This window comes from Heteronotia binoei, chromosome 11 (assembly GCF_032191835.1).
Source record: "Heteronotia binoei isolate CCM8104 ecotype False Entrance Well chromosome 11, APGP_CSIRO_Hbin_v1, whole genome shotgun sequence".
NCBI classification, from domain to species: domain Eukaryota; kingdom Metazoa; phylum Chordata; class Lepidosauria; order Squamata; family Gekkonidae; genus Heteronotia; species Heteronotia binoei.
The window spans coordinates 76128084-76151504 of NC_083233.1; the positions used below are offsets into that span (position 1 = coordinate 76128084).

A 23421-nucleotide genomic window follows, 5' to 3' on the forward strand; every position below is an offset into this window, starting at 1 on the left:
CCCAGAGCTGGTAATCCTAGAGTTGAGCCTCTATCAGGATACATGCAACATCAATTTGGGCTTTGTTATTTGCAAGTCCCATCTGTAGTTAACTGTGGATTGGAAATGGTATGAGAGGAAAATAGCATTTCCCATTAAAATAGGTAAAGTTTAGATCTTCTGCATTTCTGCTCTTATTGGCTTTCCCCCCTGGTTGGGTGTGCACGTTTGCATGTTGTACTGTTAAATATTTACTTATGCATTCTAAACGTTATTTTATTGCTGAAATGTTTTAATGTCTGATGTTCACTGCCTCGGGGAGCCTATTTGGGTCGACAGGCAGCATTTATATGTTGTAAATCAATTAAATAAATAATAATTTCACACTGGGCGCAACGTCCTCTTTTTGACACTTGTATTTCTTTTATGGCATCTACCAGACAAGGAAACATGTCAGCTTTATGACTTCAGCGTGATGGATGAATCCGGCCGCTTAAGCAAGCAAATAGAGACAATTGTTGGAATTTGTTGATGCCTAGGGAGTTTGTTTGATTTATGGCCTCCAGCCTAGGCTAGCTGGGTGTAATTTGAGAGAAGGGATGTAGAGAAATGGGTTAGCCATCGCCGAGAAATGAAGTCTGCCTTTTGTCACTACCAACCAAAACGACACCAAACATGCAACCTTTACCTCAAAGTAGCTGTTTTACTGCAAAGGAACTTCCAAGAACAGAAAGGAGAGAGAAACTGCTGAATTACAAATTATCATGAAACTTGGAACAAACACCCCCTCCCCAGGACTGAACAGGGATATTGGGTTTTTATCTCATTACATATGCTAAACCAGCTTTCACCGAGTATAGCTGTGCATCCACAGTGTTCCAATGTATTCCTCTTTTAGAACAGTGTATCAAAATAATTTTGTGTGTGTGTTGACATGTTCAAATGAGGGATGTGGGCTGTTTGTCTCATTACATATACTAAACCACCTTCCACTATACTTTAATGCACCGTTTTTCTAAGGGCTAACTTATATTATTTCTCTTTTAGAACAGTGTATCAGAATATTTGGGGGTTTTTTTGTATTGACATACTCAAATGGGGGATATTGGCTGTTTGTCTTATTGCATATACCAACCCATCCTATGGCAAACTATATGGATGTTATAATCTCTTGAGAAACCATGCCCTCTATTTAAACTAACAAAGCCAGAATGTTACCTAGATTTATGGCACCCGCACCTACGACAGCAGTCTGCTTTTTATCACTCTCCAATGTTTTTTCAACCCTGTTTTGTCCTACACTAACAAACACAGATCCCTATCTGTGATTCTTTTAATCTGCTAAAAACATCCCTATGACTCCACACTGCCCACTTATATTAAGTATTGCTGCTTGCCATTCCCATGTTGTCTGATGAAGTCTGCTTAAGAGCATACGAAAGCTTCCATTCTAAATAAATCTTAGTTGGTCTTAAAGGTACACTTGTCTACTGCTTTGGTCTATTGCTTCAGACCAACACGGCTGCCTACTGGGATGCAAGCTTTTGAGTTTGTTAGAAACCCTTCATCAGGCGAGATGTTCTTCAAAGTTTTTAAATTAAGGAGAAAACAGATTTTTTCGGGGCGAGGTCTGTCTGAAGAAGAGAGTTCTGATGGTGCAGAACTCCTACTGACATCAACATTGCTAGTCTCTAAGGTGGGGGAGAAGGCAGCATGATAAGGTGTTATCTCATCAGAATTTCCTTGGATGCATTTTATCTATCCTCTGCTTCTGCGGTATTTCAGTCTATCAAACGTAGACTACTAGATATCCAGTTGCAACGTCTAACTGAGGCAGCTCGGAAAATTTGCTCCCCAAGCTATCTGGGTTTATCCCAGATCCCTGGGCTTTTAGCTCCCTATTTCCTCTTTTTAACTGATCCTCACCAAAGAAGACCATTCATGCTGGCTAGATTTAATGCATTACCATCGGCCATCCTTTTCGGAAGATACCACAGAATCCCCCACAATCTTAGACGATGCCCTTGTAGTCAAGGAGTCATCGAAACGGTCCCTCATGTTCTTTTGGACTGCCCTTTTTATAGCAGTCCACGTGCAAGATATCTAGATGCACTGCTTTCTGACCATCAAGACCTTTCTGACAATGCCAAGGTTCGTTTTTTACTCCACGGGAAACACAACTTTGTCACTACTCACGTTGCTTGCTTTTTACAGGTTGCGATCCAAATCAGAGAGGCTTTTACTCACGCATGGCCTACTGCTATTTTATGTCATTTAACTTTTGCTGGGTTTTTTTAAGGTTTTATTATATTCTATAGTGTCACTGTTGGTTTTAAAGTATACTGTATTCTTGTATTAATGCCAATAAAGGTCTATGGCATTGACTATTGAAGGAGAAAACAGATTTTTTCGGGGCGAGGTCTGTCTGAAGAAGAGAGTTCTGACGTGCAGAACTCCTACTGACATCAACATTGGTAGTCTCTAAGGTGGGGGAGAAGGCAGCACGATAGGGTGTTATCTCATCAGATCTCAGAAGTCAAGCAGTGTTGGTACTTGGAAGGGAGGCCACCAAGGAAAGCTCTGCAGAGGAAGGCCATTGCAAACCGCCCCCGCTTCTCACTTGCCTTGAAAGCCCCCTTTGCTGGGGTTGGCTATGACTTGGCAGCACTTTCCACCCACACCATCTTTAAGGTGCCACTTTATTTTTTTTTCTAGTGAGATCTTAAGGCCGTTAAGATCTTAACAGCATAAAAATATCCATAAGACAAGCCAGAATCAGGCTGACAAAAAAAGCTCAACGGATAAACCCCCTTTTTAAAAACCTGCGTAATAAGATGCGTTTTGATCCGGACCCTAAAAGATAATAAAGGGGGTAGCAGGAGAGCCACAAGAGGTGGGGTATTCCAAAACTGAGGTGCCGCCACAGGAAATGCCCTGTTTCTAGTTGCCATGCATCTTATCAGAGAGCCAGTTTGGTGTAGTGGTTAAGTGTGCGGACTCTTATCTGGGAGAGCCGGGTTTGATTCCCCACTCCTCCACTTGCACCTGCTGGGATGGTCTTGGGTCAGCCATAGCTCTCGCAGGAGTTGTCCTTGAAAGGGCAGCTGCTGGGAGAGCCCTCTCAGCCCCACCCACCTCACAGGGTGTCTGTTGTGGGGGAGGAAGGGAAAGGAGATTGTGAGCCGCTCTGAGACTCTTCGGAGTGGAGGGCGGGATATAAATCCAATATCTTCATCTACCTCACAGGGTGTCTGTTGTGGGGGAGGAAGGGAAAGGAGATTGTGAGCCGCTCTGAGACTCTTCGGAGTGGAGGGCGGGATATAAATCCAATATCTTCATCTACCTCACAGGGTGTCTGTTGTGGGGGAGGAAGGGAAAGGAGATTGTGAGCCGCTCTGAGACTTTTCGGAGTGGAGGGCGGGATATAAATCCAATATCTTCTTCTTCTTCTTATCTCTGGATAGCAGCGCAGAGAGCACAGTTTGCGAGACAGATCTTAACTGGCAGGCAGGCTAATATAGGAGGAGACGCTTCTTCAGGCAGCCTAGCTCCTAGCCATTTTGGGCCTTCAACCTCAGAACCAGCACTTTCAATGGGGCCTGGGAACAGATGGGAAGGCAGTGCACGGAGATCATACAATCCCAGTCCCTGACAAAAATAGCCCTTTTCAAAGCAAGTTTAATGTAGAACGTACTAGGATGTGATCAGCCCAAGGATCACCTGCTAGATCGCGACAGAGATGATTTATACATAAATAACAAGAACACTGCTAACTCTACTATTACTACTACTAATAAGAAGCAATAGTAGCAGTATCCAATCCAGGCCCGTAGCTACGAGGGGGCCTGTGGGGGCACAGCCCCCTGACTGCTAGACGGGGCCCCCTGACTTGGGGCCCCTAACCAGTCTCCAGTGCCTCGGCTGGATCCTTCTCCATTCTGCCGTCATCATAGACCGTTGCTTCTGCTTGCTTAGGGCACGTGATCATACACAGTTGCTTCTGCTTGCTTAGGGCCTGGAAGTTAAGCTCCACGTTGGGTTGATGCTGGGCTAGAGGGCACCTGCAAGAAGAGACTGCTCTGGCCCTCAAGTGGGGCAGCGGGGATAAGGAGCGGATGGTTCCATTGCAGGCAGACATGGCAGGGTAGGGTAGGCTGGTGCACACAGGTGGAGGTCCCGGCTGCAATCCGGGGCTGGTGATCAGTGGAGGGGTGATGTTTGCCTGCAGGGGTTTTCTGGCCTGGTCTCGCTGGCCACCCAAGCAAGGGTGGGAGCTGCGCTTGGGCAGCCTCGGCTCGCCCTCGACAGGAAGAAATCCGAATCGGAGGTCTTGTAGCTCCAGAAGTCAGCTGCGACTTGGTGGCGCCTTCCACTCCCCCTCCGCCTTGTCCCTCTGGGGTTGCCTAGCTGGATCATGCTACAGGTAAGGGCAGGAGACTGTGCGGCACGTATCTAAACCTCCCCACCAGAGTTGCTGGAAGAGGGGTGGAAAGGGATCACCTTGGGGCAACTATGGGGAGGGGGGAGGCTGTATGGCAGCAAGCTGAAAGCTTTCCTCCTCAGTGGTGGTAGGAGAGAAGACCATGGAGGTTGGGGCCACTATGTGCCCCCTGAAAAAAAAATCAGGGCTCCTCAATTCTTCAAATCCTGGCTTCAGGGCTGATCCATTCACAATCAATTGTACAGCAATCTTGCTCTTAGGATACTTTATGCAGCTACACCAACAACAGCAGCAATAACAATAATATCCAGCAGAATACTTCCTGGGACCTAAGCAAGATTCCTCCAAGCATGGTTGTGTGGACACTGCCCCTGAATATATGGTTGCCAACTTCCAGGCGGGGCCTGGAGATATCCCAGAATTGAATTGGACCCCCTGATCCAATCGTTTTGAAACTTGAAGCTGATCTCCAGACAACGAAGTTCAATTCCCCTGAAGAAACTGGCTGCACTGGAGAATGGACTGCATGGCATTATACCCTGCTGAGCCCCTTCCCAGACCTCCATCCCAAAACCTCCAGGGATTTCCCGCCCTGGAGCTTGCACCCCAAGCACCTGCCATCCCTGGACCGCCGCGGAAGCTCCGCCTCTTCTCCCTCCCCTCCCGATGGGCGGGGCTTAGAGGGAGAGGGCGGGGTAAGAGGGAGAGAAGCCCAGCCAACCGCCGCGGGTGGAAGCGCCGGCCCGGTTGCCATGGCGACGGAGCTGCTGTTTGCCGCGGCTGCACCTGAGCCTCCGCGCCTGCGCAGTCGCCCTGGCCTCGACGTCACGGCCTGGGCCCCCCTCCCTCCGCCGCGCTCCCGCTGGGGAGCAGCTCTTTCCCTTCCCTTCCCCTCCCCCGCCCGCCCGCCCCCCAGCTGGAGTGGAGTGGGGCGGGGGGAGCAGCGGCGGCGGCCCCTCGGGTGAGTAGACGAAGAAGCCCCCTCTCTCGCCCCTGCCCTCGCCTCAGCCCCCTCGTCCCTCCCAGCATGCACCGCGCGCGAGAAGGGGGAGGGGGCCGCTGTGGGCCAGGGTGGCTCGCGCTCCCCTCAGGGGGAGGGGCCCCAGGGAGGGGGGGCGGGGATTTGGAGGCAAGGAAACACCCCCCCCATGTGGAAGGTTAGCTTTAGGGTTGCCAAGTCCAGTTCAAGAAATAACTGGGGGCTTTGGGGGTGGAGCCAGGAGACTTTGGGGGTGGAGCCAGGAGCAAGCAGAACTGAACTCCAAAGAGAGTTCTGGCCATCACATTTAGAACGACTGTACACTTTTATATGCCTTCCCTCCCTTGGAAACAATGAAGGATAAGGGCACTTTCTTTTGGGGCTCAAAGAATTGGACCCCCAGCCTAATCTTTTTGAAACTGGGGGAGGGGGGGGGGTTGAAGAGAGGTACTGGATGCTTTGCTGCAAATTTGGTGCCTCTGCCTCAAAAAACAGGCCCCCCCAAGAGCCTCAGAACCTGTGGATCAGTTCTCCATTATACCCTATGGGAATTGGTCTCCATAGAGAATAATGGAGTGCCCAGCAGATTTTCCCTCTGCCCCACTTTCTGATGACCCTGAAGTGGGGGGAGGGCCTCCAAACTGGGGGATCTCCTGACCCCACCTGGGGATTGGCAACCCTAGTTAGTAACTTTTCCTCCCCCTCATAGAGTAATGAAATGACAGCAATCTCCTGGATTTGGTGTGGATGGCAACTGGTTAAAGGGTGTCTCAGACATTGCTCTCCTTATTTGGCAAGTGTAATTATAATAATGATGATGGTAATAATAACGCAAAATGTTACACATGCACACAGAAGAGAATACAGGGAGATTAAACAATCTCAAAAAGTTTGTACCCTGGGACTTTTGTTGGTCTTGAAGATGCTTCAGACAATAGTATCGTTGTTGTTGAATAAGGACAGCTTAAACACAGCTTTAAACTTTTTTGGTCTTAAAGGTGCCACTGAACTCAGACTTTGAATAATAACAGCTTCAGTTGTTAGATGGGCTCCTGTGCAGACAGGAATATAGGACATGCATAGATGATAATAATAACTTTATTTATATCCCGCCCTCCCCACCAAGGCAGACTCAGGGCGGCTAAGTGATACAGATGTGTTTATGGAATATTTGGTACATTTCTCTTCTGCGGACAGGAAAATAGGAACCTAAACAGCTCCCTTGCTATGTAAACCTCCCCCCGCCTGCCCAAGCTTCTCTCCATATGTGGAATTAGTATCCTTTTCTGCCCCTCCCCCAGTGGTTGGGAGACTAAACAAGTGGTGGTGGGGGGGAGAGGAGAGTTGTCTCAAGATTGGATGGTATAGTGCGGATGGTATGTGTAGCTCTTTCACACATATTATGTGGCTCTCAGAGCCCCCCCACCACCACCGCGTTGGCTGGCTTGGAGAAGTCATATCACTTCTCCAAGCCAAGCCAGTTGGCAGCTTGAAGAATGCATTTAAAGTTAAAGTTGCTTTCTTTCCACCTCTCTCCCAAACTATTTGCCTGCCTTCCTGTCTTGCGGCTTTCAAACATCTGATGTTCATGTCTTGTGGCTCTCAAACATCTGACGTTTATTCTGTGTGGCTCTTACGTTAAACAAGTTTGGCCCCTCCCGGTGTAGCCATCTCTGCATGGGAAACTTGGGGGAAGTGACCACAGTAGTGATGGGGAGTTCTTATTCATAAGGAAGAAGCGAGTCAATTCCTTTGCACCAAAAAGATAAGGACATCTTGAAGAGTTATGGTAACTCCCCTCTATACGGAACAAGCAAGACGCTCCTCTTCCCATAAAAAGAGGATAGATCCAGGTGGACAGCCGTGTTGGTCTGAAGCAGTAGAACAAAGCAAGAGTCAAGTTGCATCTTTAAGACCAACGAATTTCAGAATGTAAGTTTTCGTGTGGTAGAAGCACACTCCAGACTATACTATAGGATGGAGTGGCAAGCAGTCCTAAATATAGAGAAAGCGGGCAATGAGTTAGTATGCAGTCATGGAAATGTTTTTTTTAGCAGATTAAAAGAGTCACAAATTGGTGTTTGTTAGTTTAGGTTAACTGGGCTGACACAAGAAGAAGATGATATTGGATTTATATCCCGCCCTCCACTCCGAAGAGTCTCAGAGTGGCTCACAATCTCTTTTCCCTTCCTCCCCCACAACAGACACCCTGTGAGGTAGATGAAGATATTGGATTTATATCCCGCCCTCCACTCCGAAGAGTCTCAGAGTGGCTCACAATCTCCTTTACCTTCCTCCCCCACAACAAACACCCTGTGAGGTGGGTGGGGCTGGAGAGGGCTCTCACAGCAGCTGCCCTTTCAAGGACAACCTCTGCCAGAGCTCTGGCTGACCCAAGGCCATTCCAGCAGGTGCAAGTGGAAGAGTGGGGAATCAAACCCGGTTCTCCCAGATAAGAGTCCGCACACTTAACCACTACACCAAACTGGCTCTCCAGTTGGAATTAAGTTGGAATAGCAGATGGATGTCCGTGTACTAAACCCATTAAGTATCCTGGGTATGAATTGCAATAAATGAGAGTCTGTTGTAATGTGAGCTGTGGGTTAAAATGAGGGCATAGGTTTCTCAAGGGTTTGATTTAAACAGGCAACACACATATAAAAATAATTCTAGTTTGCCTTTAGAAAAAAGAACACATTAAAATATAGGGGAAGAGGGTTAGTATATGTAATGAGATAAACAGCCAGTATCCCTATTTGAGTATGTCAATACAAAAAACATCATTCTGATACACTATTCTAAAAGAGAAATACATTGGTATACTGTGGATATATAGCTATACTTGCTGAAAATTGATTTAGTATATGTAATGAGATAAAAAAACAATATCCCTGTTCAGTCCTGGGGAGGTGTTTATTCCAAGTTTCATAATAATTTGTAATTCAGCAGTTTCCCTCTCCATTCTGTTCTTGAAGTTCCTTTGCGGCAAAACAGCAAAAAGAGGAGGGACTGAAAGGCTGGTTTCCATTCTGGAGGCAATAGGGTAGCTTCCTCTCCCTCCCTCCTTCCCCAGGTCAGGACTCAGGAGGCACCCCACCTCTTGGGGGTCTGCCTTACCTCAAGGTCACTGGCTTCCCATAAGGGCCATCTTGAGGTCTTTTTCATGGGCAGCACAAGCAGCCGTTTCTGCTCTTTGTTCCTTCAGGAACTTATTTTCACTGCTGTCACACATACCCCACCCCCTCACACTGCATGGGTTCAGGGCCCTTTTAGAATTGGGGTGGGGGACAAGTAGGAACAGAGCAAGCGAGTCGCTGTCCCACCGCCTCTGACCGGCATGAACCTGTCAGCAAAAGTGTTTGTTGAACTCATCCTAATTCCATCCCTGAGCCAAGAGCCCTGTCTCCCCCGCTCCGGTCCTATTTGTATCCTAGAGAGGAAATCTAATTTTGCTGTGCCGGTGGGGTTGGCGTTTGCAGGAGAATTAGCATCAGATCCAGTTTCCCTTTCAGCTTAACAAGAGGAGGGCTTCCGAAGGGCAGTGCCGGCTGGGTTTAGCTGGGGGGGTGGGGTGGCGGCTGGGGGAGGTGACCTTCTTGCCGCCGTCATCTCCCGTTACAGCAGTCACATAGCGTGGCCGGGCGAGCTGAGAGAGAGGATGGAAGGGCTCTTGCGTGCCTGGGGAGAAGGAGGGCTGCAATCTCAGCACCAGCCCGGCCAGTCAGCCTCTCCCTGGTGGAAATGGTAACCAGCCGAGCGAAGCTCTCTCCCAGCCGGTAGTCGTGGTTCGGCACCCTTCCTCGGCTTAGATCGAAGGTGGGAAAAGAAATGTGGGTGGATTCTTTTGGTTTGCGTTGCATCATCGGAGCCGCAGACGGCTGGGAAACTTGAAATTATTCCTGTCTTGTCGTTCCAGCTGCCTCCGTGCGCTCTCTCGCAAAGGTAGAATAAAGGAAGGCGTTAAAAGAGGGGCTCTGGCAGCCCTGAGGCCGGGCGGGAAGGTTTTGGTCCGCATTGCAGGTGGATAGAAGATCCAAGAGATTTGCCCTTCTTCTCGGGGCTGGAGCGCAGAGCTGGAGGTACTTCTGTCTGGTCTTACGCAGCAGCGATGAACCCTTGTGATAGTGCTGCGTTTGGCTTTCGAACGGGGCTGCATCGCCCCTCTTTGAGTGCTGTTTGTTGGACTCTAAACAGAAAGCAATGATTTGGAGGATGGTTCTGTGAGGCTGAATTCGTAAAGAGAATTATTGGCTGTCAGAAATCCCTGTTCTTTTATCTGTTGTCCTTCTGCTTCTTCCCCCCTCCCCCAACACAGAGTTTCGTGCATCTCCAGCGTGAAACTAGTTGGATGTATTCAGAGCATTTAACTTATTCGACAAACTAAACTGTGCTCTCTTTTTTTGTTTTGTGGGACTGGGAAAAAACCCTGGAAGCTTGTCGTTGTCCTTGTTGCTGAATATCCTTAACGTGAAAGGTGGGGCAGCCATGTCGAAGGGAGGGGTTATAAGCATGCAAGAACTGATAGAACTGGGTGCTAGACATTGAATTGTAGCAACTTCCTAATCATTTTGATTATTGCTATCGAGAGAGGTTTTTAAGAAAAAAATACAGATATCAGGACAACTTATCTGAAAGAACAAATGGGATTTGTAATCGTTTCAGTGAAACTATTATTGCATAGACAGGGACAGAGAAGAGTTTATTGCTGCTAAAGAGTACTGAATAGCACACATTTGCTTTTGGAGGATGGGCAGAAACAACCATCTCTTAAGCTTCATTCTTGCCAGCTGGTCAGAAGGAGAATTTGCCACTTCTGAAGAGTATTCCAAAGAACCATAAAACAAATGTTATTATTGTTGGAACTCTCTGTCTGGGGCAGTGATGCTCTGTATTCTTGGTGCTCGGGGGGGGGGGGGCACACTGGTGGACCTCCGGATGGCACTTGGGTTTTTTGGCACTGTGTGACACAGAGTGTTGGACTGGATGGGCCATTGGCCTGATCCAACATGGCTTCTCTTATGTTCTTATGTGACACAGAGTGTTGGACTGGATGGGCCATTGGCCTGATCCAACATGGCTTCTCTTCTGATCTTAAATGGAATAAATTTGTCAGAGCATGCGTCACATTACATACTTGGTCCGCCATTCCCCTTTTCACTAGACATCGGAATTGCCGAGGGGGGTCGAACAAATCAAGTTTGCAAACTGCATTCAGAGAAGTAATTCTCCTAGGCATTGCAGCTGACCGCGTAAGTAATGGTGAGCCTTTCGCAGAGGTCAACTTTGAACACTATAGGTGTTGTTATGTCAGTAATGCCGGAGGACTGTGCTTGGTTTTTTGCAGTTTGTCATATTTAGTTTAGATAAAAATATGGAGGGGTTTAGATAAAAATATGGAGCACAGGTCCATCAGTGGCTATTAGCCACAGTGTATGTGTGTATATAACATTTTTGCCACTGTGTGACACAGTGTTGGACTTGATGGGCCGTTGGCCTGATCCAGCATGGCTTCTCTTATGTTCTTATGTTCTTATTGAAGTTGGCGATGAACAGATGTTGTTTGTGCCCTGGGCTGGCTGCACGGGGCGTGTGGCATTTGCTCTGGAAGACAGAGGTGAAATGGCTCGGTCGGTAAAATTGAAGCCCCAAGGGAATGCTGAGATCCTATCGATTAGAACAGAGTCTGTTATTGTTGGTATAGACGACCGCAGCAGCTTCCTGGTATCCTTGAGGTCCTTTTAATAATTCAGAGAACAGGTAAATGCATTGGGGACAGCAAAAGACTCTGCTTTAATATCATCGCTTCTTCTGCAGGCATTTCCTTCCCCTGCTTGCTGCAATGCACATTTTTTAAAACCATCATACTGCAGCAACTTCCCTGCTGTGTCTCACAAGCGTGTGGATGCTTTTCGGGACCAGACCGTGGAAGACTGGAACGTTTTTGCAGTTGTTGTCTCGCTCCAGTCCCTCCTGCTGTGTTGCCCCCCATGAACAATGGTGGTGAATGACGGGAGGTAGGGATTGGGTGGGGCCAAGTAGGACAGGTTACCCTTTGTTAGTGGGCAGAAGGTCCCTCGCCCCCTGCCACAGGACTGGATAACCTGAACTCGTTTCTTCTCCAATACAGTCAGCGCTTTAAAGATGCTCTATTCCCCACTTATCTGTCACGGTTAAGCAAAACGCAAGCAAAATCTTCGTATTCCCGATCATGCTTAACATTTAGAAAACACTTTTTTGTTCAAAGCACCTTGCATGTATTGCCTTCCTGTAATTCTTACAATAGCCCTATAAAGCAGAGCAGTGGAATTGCTTCTCTATTGCAGGTGGAGCGGCTGAAATTGAGAAGGAGACAGCCAGTTTGGTGTAATGGTTAAGTGCACAGACTCTAACGTGAGAAAACTGGGTTTGATTCTCCACATGCAGCTGCTGGAGTGACCTTGATTCAATCACAAGTTCTCTCAGAGCTGTTCTCTCAAGAGCGGCTCTCTCAGCCCCACCTGCCTCACAGAGTCTGTTGTGGGGAAGAGAAAGGCACTCTGAGACTCCTCCAGGGAGGGGAGGGCAGGGTATAAATCCAATCTTTTCTTCTCGCCTAAAGGCTCCCTGCTAAAGCCATGCAGGGACACCTGCTCATGGATGGTACCTTGTCTGTACCAGAATATGATAAGGAAAGAGGGAATAACGGGCACCTGAAACCCACTCTGCTGTGTCTTATCTCTTTGATTCCCAGGAGGAGAAGCATTTGATTGGACTTTGTTTTTTAAAGAGTTAAGTGCTAGTCAGGGTGAGGTATTCTAGCAGGTTGTTGGGTTCTGTCTGCTGTACAGCCAAACTTGGCATTTCTCGAGGGCTTGTCCGCACTATGCTGTAAGCCAGTGGCACGGTGCCATACCACATTGGTAGCAAAGTGTCTGCCTGCTTTGGACAGTGCCGTAGGTGTGGCGCTTGCATCAAGGCAGCGAGAGGGGCAAGGAAATGAGTGGTTTCTGTCAACACAAGGTTGCTTTGCATCTCGCCACAGTGACTTTGTGTAAACAGTGGAGGAAGACTTAAGCAGGAGTTAAACAATAGCTTTTAAAAGAATTCAAGTTGGTAGAACAGGTGCCTCTCTTTTCTACTCAGGGTGTATAGCCTTGTTTCTTTTGTCCAACTGAACAAACTAGCTTTAGGCTACAAAACCTGGTGAACTCACATCTCCCGCAAGGCCTCTGTCAGACCACTTTCTGATAGACTGGTGGCTTAGGGGCCGCGATATTAATTCTTCTCTTTCCTCTCCCATACAATCCCCCTAATTAGAAAACAGAAGAACCTCCCCCCACACTCTTTCAGTGCTTAAAAGATGGGGAGGGGAGTCCAGTTCTCTTGCTTAGCACTTTGGCACCAGTCTGAATCCCCCTCCCCTCAGTCTTTGCATCTAAATCAGCGGTCATTTTGTAGAAAAATAGGTGGTGGAGCTCATCCAGGGATTGTTATGCAGCTGCACCTACTATTCAATGGACAAGGAGGTGGAATTTTCCAAAGGAAGAGGTGGAACTCTCAGCAAGGTTCAGGAGCTGTGCTCCTGTGAGCTCCCACTGAATCTGAGGCCTGCTCTAAATTACCGCTCATGGATGCTTAGGTCTTTTTTGGCAAAAAAGTACCCCCTGGAACTTCTGCTTGCTTTCTTCTTCATTTTGTGCCCCGGGAAATGATTTAAAGAGATGGTACCAAAGGGCACCCAAAAGAGCATCATGCCCCTCTTGAGATGAGTTTGTAAGATCAGACACAGAGCACAATAGAGATGTGTTGCTTTCAAAAAGAGTCTTTGCAAACCACGCTTTAACTGGGCGTAAAGAGAGAAGGTGACCCTGTTCTTTCAACACTAGACGTAGTTCAAAGAACATTTCTCCCTCCACCCCCCTCATTTCTCTGAAAATGGCTCTCCTTCCCCCTCCCCTTTTTATTTTCTTCCTGCAAAGGCACTCACTTAAAGTAACTTGCACTGGAGGGGATGTCAGAAGTGGGCTATAAATAGGCGCTTTAAAAAATTCAGCCACTCAGGGCTGCTCAGAAGCACTTCAAGGGGTGGGGCGTCCTTGCCGCATCTTTGAAACCAGCAGACTGAAACCAGCTTCAATTAAATTTTCAGGAGTGTTTGGGCAGCTGGGTACCCACCGGACAGCTCCCTTATGGATGCAGTTTTTTGCTGGTGACTCTTAATATATTTTAAGCGCCTGCAGATGTCACAGCTTTTAACTTCCTGTGGAACCGCTCAGAAGAGCTGCGTTTGATCGGGCTGTTGGAAATCTATTTCAATCCAAAGCATTAAAAAAAAAAACCCTGAAAATTTAAGAACACAAACTAGGAGAGAGATTAGTTTAGCTATAATCCAAAAGCTCCAAGGAGCATTTTCATAAATTAGCTCCTGATTTGCAAAAACTGGAGAGGAGACGGGGAAAGAGGACCACCACATAATGCATTTGCTTCTTATCCTGTTCCCAGCTTAACAACAACAATTGGAACTGCTCAACCTGTGATTACACAGGGCAAGGTGGTAGACTTCTGCAACTGTACTCTCTTGGGAGGGAATATTTTTTAATGCTCCCTGGCGGTTAGAATATCAGACTAGGATTGAAGAGACCCCGATTTGAATCCCCACTCTGCTGCGGAAGTTTGCCGAGTGATGTTGGACCAGTCACATACTCTCCGCCTAACGTACCTTACAAGGTTGTTATGAGGATAAAACGAGGGTGAGGAGATATAAGCTGCTTTAGTTCCCCACTGGAGAGGAAGAAAGTGGTGCATAAATAAGTTAAATAGCAACAACAGCATATCACCCTGCATGTAGTAATGTAGCACATAAGGGATGGCTATATTTTTCTGTCTGATATGCTGGCTTGCTACATGCAGACTATTTTTTTAAGCTTCACTTTCATAGAAAAAAAATTTTAGGATGGCGGATCTGGAGGGAGTCGGATGCAGTTTTGTTGTTTTCATGCGGAGTCTTTGAAAACACAACACTTCTTTCTGCTGAGATTGTGGTTGTCAGTATGAAAGTTCTGGGCTATGAATGTGGAAGAATGAGGTAGACGGTATTCCCTCTAAGCTGTTAGCATGAGCTGGCTCATAGCTTTTTAGCCTTGAGCTCACACATTTCTGTCTTAGCTCAGGAAAAATAGCCTCAGAGCAGTAGCTCATAACTTTAATACCAGTAGCTCACTAACAGTGTTCCCTCTAAGCTGAGTTAGTGTGAGCTGGCTCAGTTTTTAGCCTCTGGCTCACACATTTTTGTCTTGGCTCAGGAAAAAATGGCCCCAAAGCAAACTAATTTATGCAGGAGCTCACAACTTTAATGCTAGTAGCTCAGGAGGTAGAATTTTTCTCACAAGACTTCACAGCTAAGAAGAGGGAGTATTAGAGATAGCATATGCTCATGTGGTAGGATGGTCCTTGCTGGTAAGCCATGTCAGACTGCAAGTGAAGGCATAACTACATATTATCCCCCCATCCCCCTCCTGTCTGTATGATTAGACTTCCAGGTCTAAGATGGAGGACTTAGTTCCCAGCAGCATGCCCCCTGTTTTGGACATAGATGACCATGTGTGTGTGTTGCTTTCTCTTCTAGGTTTCTGAGCCTTCATCTCCGCTGCTGGCAAGACAGCCTCCTCATCATTGTTCTTTCTTGCTTCTATAGCCGTGATTTGTCAGAGTCACTAAAAATAACTAAAAATTAAGATGGGAGAGGTTCAGAGGTTGGCTGAAGGGAGACTAGACTAGTCTGTCTGGGAAGGGGCAAGACGATGAGCAGTTCAGCGTATTTTAAAATTAAATTTTTTTTGGGGGGGAGAGTCTGGTTAATATTCTTCTGGAAAGAACAAGCTCTCTGGAAGGCTGGCTTTACCTTTTTCAAAGGATACCTGTATCTTCAGCGGTGAAATAACGTCTTGACAGAATGTATTAAAGGTCACGTTGCAATGGCTGGTAGGAAGAAAAATAGTGACAGCATCTGGGCACCACCTGCCTGGGAGTTTTCATGCTCTGCTGTGTTTTTAATTTTTAAGAAACCTCATAAGAACATAAGAGAAGCCATGTTAGATCAGGCCAATGGCCCATCCAGTCCAACACTCTGTGTCACACAGTGGCAAAAAATTTTTTATATATACACACATACTGTGGCTAATAGCCACTGATGGACCTCTGCTCCATATTTTTATCTAAACCCCTCTTGAAGCTGGCTACGCTTGTGGCCGCCACCACCTCCTGTGGCAGTGAATTTGAAAAAAACGCCAAGATTTTTGGGTCGCACTGAAAGAGTAATGGAGCCCTCTTAAGCTAGCAGTACAGATGTCTTTCGTATATATACACAGCTCACTGGTTCAAAAGTGGGACAACAGACCAAGGCTCCCACCTCCCAGCAGTCAGCAAGATTTCAAGTCCATTATTTTACGCCCCCCCTCCCCATTATTCCCACTTCATCAGTTATCTGTATGCACAACTCTTTCTCACAGGCACCCCAGGCTGGGAGCAAATGTGGCTTCTCTTGTTGCAGGGGACAGATATCTATCCTCCTTCCCTTTAATCCGGCCAGAAAGGAGGTGGTGGTAGAAGCAGATGGTGGAGGCCTTGGCTGGAATAATTCTGGATTTTGGCAGAGGTGGCCGTCAGCGCGTACTTGCGTTAGCGCAAAGTTATTGGGGCTTCCTTTGCCAGTTACATAAAGCAGGAGTCCCTAATTCCTCCTAACCCCCATCACTGCTTTATAAAGCTCTATTTAATTGAATCTTGGGAGCCAGTAACCGGTTAAGAATCAAATTCGTCCATCGACACCAAATGGTGTAAAATTAAGTTTCCGTATGTACAAGCAGTAAGAAATTCATGCGTGCCGGCTTTTGTGTCGCACAACAAAACACGATGTGAAATGATAAGTATTGAACTTGCACAGAGAGACACTACAAATAAAACAATTGCTACAAAAGACGAGGCACCACAATGGAATTTCTAGACAACACGGTGACTTGGTGTTTGGGGTTTTTCCAATGCTGGCAAAATGACTACCTTCCATTTTAAACTGTTGATCCCATACTTGCTTGTAGCTGCTCAAGTTAAATTGCCCTCTCAATGCAGTTTAAATTTGATGGGTATCCTTTTCTCCCTCTGAGTTTCTATAGCTGCTCTAAATGATGGCTATATTTTGGCTGGAGATTATAGCATCCGCCTGGTTGGATCCCAATCTGTCAAATCGTGTTAATTCCATCCAGTTTGGTTGATGTTTGCCCAGGAGCAATTTCACTCTCTTAAGAAATGGAGGAGTTGATTTGGAGAGAGCTGCCATGAAAGAGAATTGCTAAAAAACTACAGATTTCTGGGAGACTGGAGAGAGGATTGTATTTGTTAATTATTGTTCCCCATCCAAGCTCAGGATAGTCATTTAGTTTATTGAAAAGAAGGTATCCAACAGCAGCCAGAACTATGGTAATTCAGCCTTCGGGGTTAGGTTTTTTATTGGTTTAAAGACTCTTCCATCCACTCATTTTATCCTGCATGACAATTTTATGGGACGGGCCAGACTCGACTTACATCTATCAGGATCTTGCACAGAAAGGCAAGGTGAAATTTTCCTGAAATTAATACCTGCTGAGCATCACTACAGGTGCAAACGTTGATTTGGACTGTGGCTGGATGCTGAGATGTACTTCAGCTCTCTGTCTAAAAGTGAATTACATTTCAAGTTTATACCGGCTTTTTCTGCAGGCCCTCCGGCCTCAGTGAAGCCACACCTGTGCAGGTAGCCAGTTAATGATTTCCTACCCACCCGGCATATTTACGGCCATCCAACAGGGCAGGTGTTTTGTCCGTTAAGAGGCATTGCGGCCTTCGGATTATCTTGCTGGTTTTCTATGGTTTTAGCGAGGATGGATATATGGATGACTCCTTGGATCGTTTTTGGCTGTGTCCAGCTTTGATACATTTTAGAGACCGTTCAAAAGGAATTTTTGGCAGACAGTTCCCTGAAATTGGATCTGCTGTTTTGCTTAAGAAGCAGTTGGCAACTTCTGGGATGCTTTGATTGAAACGGGGGTGGGGTGGGGGGTGGGGACAAAGGACAGGCTAGGTCAGCTGGGAGAAAAACAGTTCTGCAGCTGAGCTGTGACCGCACACTCCCAGAACCTGGCTTCATCGCAAATTCTGTGCCAATAGACTCAGGTGGGCGGCCATGTTTTTCTGAAGCAACCGAACAATAAGTCCAACAATATGAAGTGTGCATGCACAGAAAAGCCCAGAATTCTAGTCTTAAAGGAGCCCCAACTTCGTTTTATAGTTCTGTGCTGTTTTCTCACCAGTTGTCACGGTCAGGAAAGAACGGGGAAGGGCTGCTGCTTCATACTGCCCCCCGTAGATAAACCAGCTGGGTAGGAAGCGCCCCTGGCTTGAGCGTGGAGAGCCGCCGTGGTGGAGTATTCCAAGCTAGGGAGACTCAGAGTCTGGCTTCATATATTAAAAAAAAAATGTTTTGAAAAATTCTCTGCTGGATCAGACCATAGGTCCATCGAGCTCAGCATTACATATGAAGCTGCCTTCTACTGAATCGGACCCCCCTCGGTCCATCATAGTCAGTCTTGTCTACTCAGACTGGCAGCGGCTCTCCAGGGTCTCAAGCGGAGGTTTTTCACACCTATTTTGGCGTGGACCCTTTTTGGTTGGAGATGCCGGGGATTGAACCTGGGACCTTCTGCTTACCAAGCAGATGCTCCACCACTGAGCCACCGTCCCTGAACATTTATGTACCGTGGCTCCATAAAGCAGCTTTAAAGAGAACATATGAACATATATGAACATATGAAACTGCCTTATACTGAATCAGACCCTTGGTCCATCAAAGTCAGTATTGTCTTCTCAGACTGGCAGCGGCTCTCCAGGGTCTCAGGTTAAGGTTTTTCACACCTATTTGCCTGGACCTTTTTTTGGAGGTGCCGGGGATTGAACCTGGGACCTTCTGCTTCCCAAGCAGATGCTCTACCACTGAGCCACTGTCCCTCCCAAAGAGACCAGGCTGAAGAAGGATTGAGACCATGGAAAAGTCCTAGGAGGACGGTCCCACATTTTCTCTTCTGGGTGAACATATATGAACATATGAAGCTGCCTTATACTGAATCAGACCCTCGGTCCATCAAAATCAGTATTGTCTACTCAGACTGGCAGCGGCTCTCCAGGGTCTCAAGCTGAGGTTTTTCACACCTACTTGCCTGGACCCTTTTTAGTTGAGATGCTGGGGATTGAACCTGGGACCTTCTGCTTACTAAGCAGATGCTCTGTCACTGAGCCACCGTCCCTCCCCTTAAGTCATTCTCCCTCTTGTAGCAGCCAGCCAGATGCATCCATGAAATCCACAAGCAAGTATTAAAGATAACAGCTGTAGTGCAGAGGTCCCATTGACATCAACTGTGGAGCTTAAGAGGTCCTCTAAGAGCTTAAAGGGCTCTTCTTTCAGGGCCTACTGTAAGCTCTTGGCGACATCAAGGGCGTGTGGCCTAATAGGCAAAGGAGCTCCTGCTACAAAAAAAGCCCCGACTACACCCATTCTCTGTGTTAGGATGTTCAAACTTAGAAATCATTCAAATTTTGCATGTCAGACCACCAATAAAAGGTGGCTGTATTTGGGTGGTCTACAGCTTCAGTAGGTGGAGCATAGAATCACAGAGTTGGAAGGAACCTCCAGGGTCATCTAGTCCAACCCCCTGCACAATGCAGGAAACTCACAAACACCGCCCCCTAAATTCACAGGATCTTCATTGCTGTCAGATGGCCATCTAGCCTCTGCTTAAAAACCTCCAAGGAAGGAGAGCCCATCACCTCCCGAGGAAGCCTGTTCCACTGAGGAACCGCTCTAACAGTCAGGAAGTTCTTTCTAATGTTGAGCCAGAAACTTTTGATTTCAGTTCAACACTTTGGTTCTGGTCTGACCATCCGGGCCCACAGAAAACACTTCCACACCATCCTCTATATGACAGCCCTTCAGGGACTTGAAGATGGTGATCATATCACCTCTCAGCCGCCTCCTCTCCAGGCTAAACATCCCCAGCCCCTTCAACCTTTCCTCGTAGGACTTGGCCTCCAGACCCCTCACCATCTTTGTCACTCTCCTCTGGACCCGTTCCAGCTTGTCTATATCCTTCTTAAAATGTGGCGCCCAAAACTGAACACAATACTCCAGGTGAGGTCTTACCAGAGCAGAGTAAAGCGATACCATCACATCACATGATCTGGACACTATACTTCTGTTGATACAGCCCAAAATTGCATTTGCCTTTTTAGCCACCGCATCACACTGTTGACTCATGTTCAGCATATGATCCACTAAGACCCCTAGATCCTTTTCGCACAAACTACTGCTAAGACAAGTCTCCCCTATTCTGTAACCATGCATGGGATTTTTCCTACCTAAATGGAGAACTTTACATTTATCCCTGTTAAAATTCATTTTACTGGTTTTAGCTCAGTTTTCCAGCCTGTCAGGGTCATCCTGTATCCTGTTTCTGTCTTCTGTGTTTGCAACCCCTCCCAATTTAGTCTCATCTGTAGATTTAATAAGCATTCCCTCTATTCCTTCATCCAAATCATTGATAAAGGTGTTGAACAAAACAGGTCCCAGGACAGATCCCTGAGGCACTCCACTTGTCACTCCTCTCCAAGAGGATGAGGAACCATTCGCAAGCACTCTTTGGGTGCGATCTGTCAACCATACAGATCCACCTAACGGTAACAGGATCCAAACCACATTTTACCAACTTGTCAACAAGGATGTGGAACCTTTTCAAAAGCCTTACTGAAATCCAGATAAACAACGTCTACAGCAGACCTTCAGCTGACCGAGTTTCAAGCCACTGTTTTATTTATCTGCCTGGCTATCATTTGATTAAATACACTTTCTTCATCCTCAGATCCTCTATTCCCTACTCTTATCGCTGTTTCGCAAAGCTGATACAATGGATTAGAACTCACCCATGAGAATAAATATTTCTGTTCGCCTCCAAAACACTGGCCTGTTTCAGATGAAAGACATCTCAAAACTGGAATCTGTTTGGCTTTTGTCGCTTTTCCCAAAGCAGGAAACTGTTCAGAAATTAGGCCTCCCTGCGTTTTATTTATAGTCATTTCCACCGAGACTCAAGGGGCAGTACACTGTATAAGCCAAGGGAATCAGGATGAAACCTCTAACGAGCAGTGTCACAGGAGTAGGTTTTACTGAAATCCAAAGCAAAGCATAGAATATCACGCATACGTTAAACCGGGGGGGGTGGCCAAACTTACTTAACATAAATGCCACACAGAATAAAAGTCAGATGTTTGAGAGCTACAAGACATGAACATCAGATGTTCCAAGAGCCACAAAATAGGAAGGAAGGGTTGTGAGAAAGATGGAAAGAAAGCAAATAGATGGAGGAGAGAGAAGTGGAAAGAAAGCAACTTTAACTGCAAATGCATTCTCCAAACCGGCCAACAGGGTGGTGGAGGCTTTGGGAGCCACGTGGCTCCCAAGCCACAGTTTGGCCACCCCTGTGTTAAACAATGTAGGAAACGGTATCATACCAGTGTAAAACAAGTTAACACACATAGTAAACACAAAATAAGCATTACACTGACCTCATGAGGTTGGTGACAAAGTCTTGGACAGCCACAGAGTTTCACAGCAACAGTACCTGGCATGGAGGGTTCAGCAACCAGGTCCAAAGGCAGCAAGGTTCACCAGGCTCAAACAACTAGTAGGTTCATCAGCCACTGCAAGCACATTGATCTCAGACTCTCTGCAGGCTTATTTAGGGAATGTCCCTGCAGGTGATGCTGAGTGCAGCATTAGGCTCATCTTGCAAGCTGAGTCAGCTCCTCTACTCCTGAGGAATAGCAGAGCCCAGATCCTGCAGTAACTTACTGGTTTGCCTTTGGCAGAGGGGAGACTCCAGGCAGCTAGGTGTATGCTCCTGTGCCTGGTGCAGGCCTCAGCTCGAGCTCTTTGCCTTCTCTGCACCCAAAGAGTGATTAACACATGGGATTCACTGCCACAGGAGGTGATTGCAGCTACTTGTATAGATGACTTCAAGAGAGGATTGGATAAGCATATGGAGCAGAGGTCCATCAGTGGCTATTAGCCACAGGATATTGATGGAACTCCCTGTCTGGGCCAGTGATGCTCTGTACTCTTGGTGCTGAGGAGGGCAACGATGGGAGGGCTTCTAGTGTCCTGGCCCCACTGATGAACCTCCTGATGGCACCTGGGTTTTTTTGGCCACTGTGTGACCCAGAGTGTTGGACTGGATGGGCCGTTGGCCTGATCCAACATGGCTTCTCTTATGTTCTTATGAGGGAGACCATGGCGGATCCAGCAGTGGGTGGGTCTATGTTGGGGCCTCCTGGTTTAAGGGCCCTGCTGGCTTGGGGTAGTGCTGGTGCTGATGCCCTTTGGGAACCCACCAAAAAGCCCACCTCCCAGGATATGTCCACCAGGATGGGTTTCGGGGGCAGGTCCACCTTCTCCGATGAGGACTTACCCTCCTGTGGTAACCCAGGGGTGGTCCATGACATACTTACAGTCCTGTTCTCTGTAGAAAAACACCTTCCTGAACCATTCCGTTTTGCATAGTTTGCAAAAGCGTTGGGGCCTTCCTGACCTTTTCAAGTAAGACGGGAACTCCCAACAGAGAATGTACACGAATGAGCAGTTGTTGATCTTGCCCATTTTCAAGGTGGCACCTGCAGAAGGCCTTGCTCAGATGAGCGAAGCTGTTGTGGGAGAGCCTAGGAGAGGTGGTCCTGAAGAAAAGAGGGCCCAAGGCCATGAAGGGCTTTGTATGTCATAGCCAGCGCCTTGAACTGAATCCAGTACCTGATGGGCAGCCAATGGAGTGATTGCAGAATGGATGTAATCTGTGGTGGGCTTTTTTGTAGCAGGAACTCCTTTGCATATTAGGCCACACACCTCTGATGTAGCCAGTCCTCCTGGAGCTTACAGGAGGCCCTGTACGAAGAGCCCTGCAAGCTCTTGGAGGATTGGCTACATCAGGGGGTGTGTGGCCGAATATGCAAAGGAGTTCCTCCTACAAAAAAAGCCCTGGGTGTACTATGCAGACTAGCCAGCCAGCTGCTGATAATAGCTGAAGTGTGGCGTCCTGCGCCAGCTGGAGTCTCTGCAGTGAATTCAAGGGCAGAATCTCAAGAGGTGGAGCCAGAACTCGTCTTGACTGCTGCGTTAAACTCAAGTTCACTGCGCCTGCTTTTAGTTATCGGAAGACATGTAGGAGAGTGCATTTCCCAAACTCTTGCCAGCCCGGTTTCTAAGGCCTTGCCAGCCCGGTTTCTAATAGCTCATGTATCCTATTATGTGGTGGCGCCGATCTTTTAAAAAATTAAATATTTATCCAGTACAATAAATACACACACACACACCATACATAATAAAGTACTAGGCCAGCATGGCTACCTGTACCATGAAAACCACGGGAAATTATAATTTCAGAGAGTTCCACAGGTTCAAAGAGTCCCCAAGGGCCAGCGAATGTGTCAGTGTAATTCTGGGGAACTAGAAACCATTGAACATAAGTTACTTAGGTGCAACTGGTACAAAATAGTTTGAGATAAGTATTTCATACTCCTAGTAGGAGATACGGTAGGTAGGTCAGGTTTGGAATACTGGTTTCATTGGCTGATGAAAATCGGTCTACTAACAGAGTCCGTGGCCAAATTTTGGGTAGCTTGTTGCAGCATCAGGAGAAGTTGGTTAATTCTGTAATAATAACTTGGGTTATGGTTTTATCTTCTCTCTCATATTTAATTGGGTTTTAATATAGTTGTTATGTAATTGAGTTCCTTACAAGAGACCCATATATATAATTTTGTACTTCATTTGCTCCCAGTATTTTATATTTCTGCAAATGGCTTGACGCCGCAATAATAATAAGATGATATTGGATTTATATCCTGCCCTCCACTCCGAAGAGTCTCAGAGCGGCTCACAATCTCCTTTACCTTCCTCCCCCACAACAGACACCCT

General features: G+C 47.0%; 1 protein-coding gene across 2 annotated transcripts in view; it reads left to right on the plus strand.

Annotated features, from left to right (window-relative positions):
- The first annotated feature begins 5333 nt into the window (after positions 1-5333).
- Positions 5334-23421, plus strand: part of CCDC92 (coiled-coil domain containing 92) — a 30332-nt gene continuing 12244 nt past the window's right edge. Inside the window, exon 1 of one of the 2 annotated variants that reach the window (XM_060250122.1) lies at positions 5334-5376. The gene's annotated coding sequence lies outside the window, so the exon portion shown is untranslated. Of the gene's footprint in view, positions 5377-9193; positions 9216-23421 lie in introns of those variants that run through there. The other variant, XM_060250124.1, reaches the window with a different exon arrangement.